The sequence below is a fragment of the Hippoglossus stenolepis genome, chromosome 2 (assembly GCF_022539355.2).
Source record: "Hippoglossus stenolepis isolate QCI-W04-F060 chromosome 2, HSTE1.2, whole genome shotgun sequence".
Taxonomy (NCBI): domain Eukaryota; kingdom Metazoa; phylum Chordata; class Actinopteri; order Pleuronectiformes; family Pleuronectidae; genus Hippoglossus; species Hippoglossus stenolepis.
In genome coordinates, this window is record NC_061484.1 from 3435609 (window position 1) to 3442141 (window position 6533).

A 6533-nucleotide genomic window follows, 5' to 3' on the forward strand; every position below is an offset into this window, starting at 1 on the left:
GAACTTTTATTTTTATTATTCAGAAAAACAGAACTTATCTCGGAATTTCCGAGATAGTTATCTCAGAAAAACAGAACTTTTTTTTTTATTATTCAGAAACACAGAACTTATCTCGGAATTTCCGAGTTAGTTATCTCAGAAAAACAGAACTTTTTTTTTTTCAAGTGAATGCAATACGCTTCCGTTAGAAACCACCTCTTATAAAATGACACATAAATACTTGTAAAAATATATAATGCAAAAAGTGCAGCCCATCCCCTGCAGGAGGCGCACAAACTGTCTTTAAAAACATCAGAATCTTCAGATATAATTGAACGAATTAAGTCTTTAGTATCTTATCTTCCAATATTTTATCTACAATGAACAAAAATAAGATTTGTGGCACAAAAGTATATATATGGCATTCCACTGTAGAATAAAAGAATTTCAGTCTTATAGTTTCAAACAACTTATGCATAAGAAAGCTTGTAAGTTTGAAATTGTGTACCCCCTATAAACAGGGTTACCAGGACTGACCACAGAGCAAGGGAGAATGTAAACAAATGCATTACACACTCACATTTACCAGCTTATCAGGGCGTTTGTATTTTAAAAAGTAAATGTACCCAATAAACTGGCAATAAATACGAACGTAGCAGCAATATTGTTTGGATACACTGATATGATTCAATCAAAACCTTTGGCAAACATATACGATAAGTAAACAGATTGTCACTCTAAACAACCCAGTCTCATCAGAAAACGTACACCACCTACGTTGGTCCACTTGGAAAACGTAGTATTCTCACAATTTGGCCTCTCAGATTGTGAGATACCTACGTTTTTGTCTGCCCATTGTTTTGCATTGGCCTGTGCCCACGTCACGTGACTCTCAAGATCCCGTCTGCGAAAACGAAAACATGGCGGACATTCCTTGTATTTTCAGATAAAAATGTCATTTTATAATATAGTTTGGGCATTAAAATACATTCTGACACCATTTCTAGCGAGAAATATGCTCTTTGCTTCCACAATCTTCAGCCAGTTCATGCTTACGATCTATATTTTATTAGTTATCACGAATATTTTTCAGATCTCGCCAGAAAAATCGTAGTAATGTCACGTTTTTATCGTTGCTATGGTGGTTGCTGTGAACGCTGCCATGCCGTAAACCACGTCGTAGCGTGCTGTTTGAATCATCGTCCGTGCGTTGCGTCGTTCAGTGAGCGTGAACGTTATTCACGTTATTTGATATTAATATTTGATGATAGATTACACCTCTAATTCGAAGGATCTAAGAAGTCCCCGCAACTACATTCATACCGAGGCGGGCCCGAGTGCGCATGCGTGAGCGGACCTGTCGTGTGACTGTCGTAAATAAAGTTTTTTTTAACTTTCCGGTCCATTTAACACAAAGCTACGTCATAAACATGGAGCGCTTGGAAGACGACGATGTTATAATCCTTCTGTCAGGTAAGTAGTTTATTTTGTTTTGTTTTTAAATATTGTAACGATCTGGGTTTACAGTCCGAGTGCTGACACAGCGAATGTGGAGTCTGTCGATACAGACAATGGATGCTATTCATTTGCTAATATTCTATTGTTTGTACTCAGGCTACGGCCCATTGTAGCCTGTGTTACCTGGGATGTGAATACATGGTTGGTGAGACCAGTTCCAGACGCTTAGCTCATCATTGAGGGACGCTACAATATAAATATAAACATAAACAGATAATGTAATGGTATAAGGAAACTAACAGAAACCACGAATCAGCCCATAAAATAGTTCTACATGATACAGTGTAGGGTGCAGGGTGAAAGGCCCATTGTGGGGCCTTCACTATACAGTCATTCTAAGTTTTGAGAGCTTCCCTATTTTTGGAGTGTGATAGTTTGATTTCGTCTTTCAAATTAAGGGTGGTTTATGATTTGAACTTTGATTTATGAATGCTTTAGATTAACAAGGGATGTATTTGTCTACCATTACTCCACAATATCAGATCAATTTGGTTTAATTTATAGTATGCAATATGACAATAATGTTTTCAAAACAAGATGTTCGGGCGTTGCGATACATTTTAAGTAACAATTGGTATGTTCTGTTTTTTAATCAAGGAGGATCCAAGTGAAGCTACAGGAGTTTCAGCAACGTCAAAAACTGGGACCGAACAGTTTGTTTTGCTTGATGAGGAACAGGAAGGGCAGCCTCCCCAAGAGAAGGAGACCTGGAGAGAAACAGAAGCCGGGTTTAAGCCACTGCCACCATCCACATACATCGAGGAAGATGAGGGAGAGAAATTCTCCTACCATTAAAGAGGTACTTTTAAGTTACATACCACAAACACCATTTTATATAATATACTAAATATAATTTTTTTATTAAATCCCCAAAGTACGCTGGGTGAAATATAAGTTAATATCACACTGAAAGAATACCTCCGCTGACTAACGTTGATGTTACTGGAATTTAGTACATCAAATTTTCCCTTGCTTCCTAGAATGGTTGATTTTGACCAAGCATGCTTCCTGCTGTGATTGTTCAACTGGGAAAACAACTTTTTCCACAGGAAGGCAAGTAAATTTGATTGGAAGGAATCTAAATGTTTTTTGGGGAAAAAAATGTATGCAGTAATGTCATTTAAGATTGCTTGTGCATTGAAATAATTGCTTTTTGTCTTTGAATTTCAGGGCGATACACTCAAAGACTTTTTCAGTGGACATTGCTGATCTAGTTGAAAGTGGGTACTGGCCAGCAACAGTCAATTTTAAAACCTTGTATGCAGTGGATTGGTTCACTAAATATGAGGATCTCAAGATTGCGGCTCTGGGAATGTCACGGCAAGCTTTTGTTAGCATGCCTGAACATCGCACAAAAGTCTTAGGTCGGTGAGTATAAAATGGAACTAATTACCGACTGCTTGCAATATGTTTCCCATATATTTACTATAATATAGTGTTGGATTTTGTCTTTTCTAGCAGATTAAGATATGTGGGGATACCATGCAGAATGCATTACTGGAATAGACCTATGCCAAATTTGAAGTTGAGAGGCTGTCTCAGGTGCAGCATTCAGTGCCCTGCGTGCACACCCTCCATGTTGGCTTTTGCAGTGGATGGGATCCGTAAAACTATACGGCTTTAAGAGCCAACCAGGGTAAAAATTTAGAGTGCCATAAACAGTACATTTGTAAATATGTATATATTTTTATATGTTTGAGACTTGATTGATTTTTGTTGTTCTGGCCAAGGATTCTGAGGTGTCTTCCTTGGTTGACTACATCCATGAGACGACAAAACACGTAAAGTTATATTACATTGTCCCTTATTTTACGACGCAACGTTTTCTTGTACCCTACCAATTTTATTTATGAATAATGATGTTTGGAAAGTAGAAAACAAAAACCCCACCACCTTCTGAATTTATCCTTCTCCTACGCACCTGTCGCCTGTCTCACGAAATAGATGTGCAAAGATTTCCTCTGTTATGTATAATGATGACCCCATCAAACATCATGTTAGCAATATTTACACCTTTTTAATTTATACTGTTTATTTCTGTCTACATGTGTGAATTTGCCTTCATTAGTTTTAGAAAAGAGCGATGTTGTATCGGTCAGTGGGCGGCAGCACGAGACTCACTAGTCTGTAAGTAGACGAAGGCGTTGAGGTTGCTGTCGGCCATTGTTTTTTTGCTTAAGGGACTGAATATGTTCCGTGCAGAAATATTTGCACTTCCCTTATATCTACAAAAACTGCTTGCTTCACAGACTGCAGTTTTGTTTTGCTCCGATGTGGTGTGCAAATACTAGCCGTATCTGCAAAGGGTTGTGCAGCATTAACATTTTGTAACTCTGATTTTGTTTTGACAGACTGTGCAAAGGACCTTGAGAACATCACCACTCTACAGGAAGACACAGTCCAGTAATGGGTGTCAGATGTTCAGCAGTGGACGACAGGTACTGTGGAAAAAATGTATGTCATTGTTGCACAATGTCCTTTGACTCTGTTTACACAAGGTCTACACAAAAAGGTTTGATTGTAAACTGATATTGGCACTAATTCATTTTATTCTCCTCTTCACAAGGACCAACCAATCAAAATGACTTGCAGAACGCCATTGAGGACTCTATTTGAGCATTAAGCAGCAAAGATTTCAGCTGTATCGTCAGGCTGGTGAGACAACAAGATGCCAACTTTAATGCCAATTTCTTTGTGTAACATACTGTGACAAAATGTATTGATTACTATTTGTAGATTGTAAAAATAGCTAACCCATTTATAAAAAAAACAAAACTAGAATTACCGCACTGCGGTTGTATGACTCCGCTAACCAGTGCAGTTTCTGTGTACATATCTCTACATACTTTTTCTCATATAAATGTCACTGTAACCTCGACAACTGAAACCGTAAGATGAGGTCATTGTGGCCTTGACCTTTGACTTTAAGGCAAATAGTCAGATGGACAACCGAAAACATACAGTTATGCCTCCGGCAACTGGCTATTGCAGAGGCATTAAAATGTTAGTGTTTGGTTTCACATTCTAGATGGCAATAAGCAGAGACATCAACTCAGGAAAAAGATTTCTGTAGAAAAGAAAGCCTTGTATGTGTGTATATATACATACACACAAACGCACTATTAAAACGTTTTGTTTTTTATCATATATTCTCAGGCAGTACTGAGGCATTTACGGAGACGGGACATGAGGGTCTACTCTGCGTGCTCAAGAGAAGATTGCACAAAGTTCAAGCTCAGCAGGCTGCAGTGGGTCCGACATATTCTGGAACGGCAACAATGTCTTTGGATGACTCCTCCTCTGAAGAGGAAAACATGGAGAGTTACTTCTTCGCTGCTCAAGAACTGCGAGTGCTGTGATTAGGTAAATGTGTGAATAACTCTGTTGCTGCACTGCTACTGTTGCTACTCCCTGGCAGCCTTAGGAAGGCCTTAGCTTTGTGTTGGGTAGCTGTTAGCTTTAGCATAGCAATCATCAGAGGGAACCATCTTCAGAATTTAACACTATGGTTTGTTTGTGTCCTTCAGTTCTTCTCAAGTGAAGCTGTACCACTGTGCTCCAGCTCCACACTCCCTCCTGCAGCCTCCGCTCCTGATGCTAACCTCCTGTCTCCATCACACCAAGCAGCAAACCTGGAGTGACAGAACCTTCTCCATAGCTGCCCCCTCCCTCTGAAACCCCCTCTCCCAAACACTATTTTTGTATTTTTTTGCATGAGAATTGTTGATCATATCATTTCCAGCAACTGCCTTAATGTAATTTCTGTGCATAATAAATGACATTGATCATAACATATTGGGATTTCCTTGCACTTCTACACCATGTTATTGGCAGATAAGATGCTGATTGAGTTAAAGCAGTGAATGCTCTGCTTTAAGCAAAATAAACACAAAAGGATCAAATGGATTTGAAGTAGAATGGGCACATTACATTCTGTAGAGAGTACCTCAGCTACTGAAGTCAGAAAATTACTTTCTTTATCTGAGGTTTCAGTCATTTATAGTCACAGCAAAGCACACAGGTCTGGTTGTCTAAGTGGCGCCCATATCATATTGTTTAAGATGTGTAACATCAAGCTTGTGTATCAGTGCTAAATACATCCAGTCATAAGTCAGAGTCCACCCTCTTGTTTACACTAAAATTAGGTGACCCAGATGTTTCACAATGCAATCTGATAAGGTCATATGAGAAACATTCTTAACATCAAAGAAATGAACACAGCAGTACAGCAATAGATGTTTCACTTCAATCAGTAGCTGGTAAGCGGTAATGAGGCAGGGGTTTCTATCAGAAATCATTTCTGGGACATTACTTTAAAAGATCTCCAGTATAAGCAAATATGTTCTAAAATTGGTTTACATCCAAGTGTGAGGCTGTCCCACCACTTGGAGTGAAGATATAGTCCAGGTATGAACAGTCAAAACCTCAAATCACACCCAGTACGGTATGGTTCAGGTGACAGTAGGTGGAAGGTGAAGGTCATTTCCATGAGCTCAAGAGAAACAATGTGACGTCTTAGTAGTTCATATTTGGGTCCTCTTAAAACATGCACCCACTAGGTACTCTATACTGTAATCCTGAAAACCAGGGACCATGCTGCATTGGGGTCTAGGGGAAGGGAGTAGCAATGTTAAAAATCAAAGGGAAGACTGTGATATGAAAAGTGTTTCACAAGGAAAATTAGGTCTACACTTGCCCAAATTGAATGCAGATATATGTATCAAGTCAGATGGATACCATAGATTTATACAGAGTCAATGTCATTGGTAGTGAAAGTAGAAAATGAATACACTAAGATACATACAGTATGAACACATAAAAAATGTTCAGAAGTATTCAAAATATATCATGCAGAAGAGTATTGGTGTAAGTATATGGACATAATATATGGACACAAGTATAAATATTGTTGTGAGAGAATACATAAGTAGTCCAGAGAGTATGTACACAGTGTGTGTGGGGGAGGGGTGGCTGCAAGTTAGGGATGGTGGTGGTGGTGGGGGCCTGTGGGATGACGAAGTCATCACCCGCCCTAC

General features: G+C 38.9%; 2 long non-coding RNA genes across 2 annotated transcripts; both read left to right on the top strand.

Annotated features, from left to right (window-relative positions):
* The first annotated feature begins 2204 nt into the window (after positions 1-2204).
* Positions 2205-3100, top strand: LOC118123714. The gene is made up of 3 exons (XR_007034948.1): positions 2205-2296; positions 2668-2865; positions 2956-3100. It is a non-coding gene; the product is annotated as an uncharacterized LOC118123714 (long non-coding RNA).
* Positions 3101-3104: 4 nt separating this feature from the next.
* Positions 3105-5292, top strand: LOC124855017. Its single transcript, XR_007034947.1, has 6 exons — positions 3105-3133; positions 3228-3278; positions 3849-3935; positions 4064-4152; positions 4654-4860; positions 5025-5292. It is a non-coding gene; the product is annotated as an uncharacterized LOC124855017 (long non-coding RNA).
* Positions 5293-6533: the final 1241 nt, after the last annotated feature.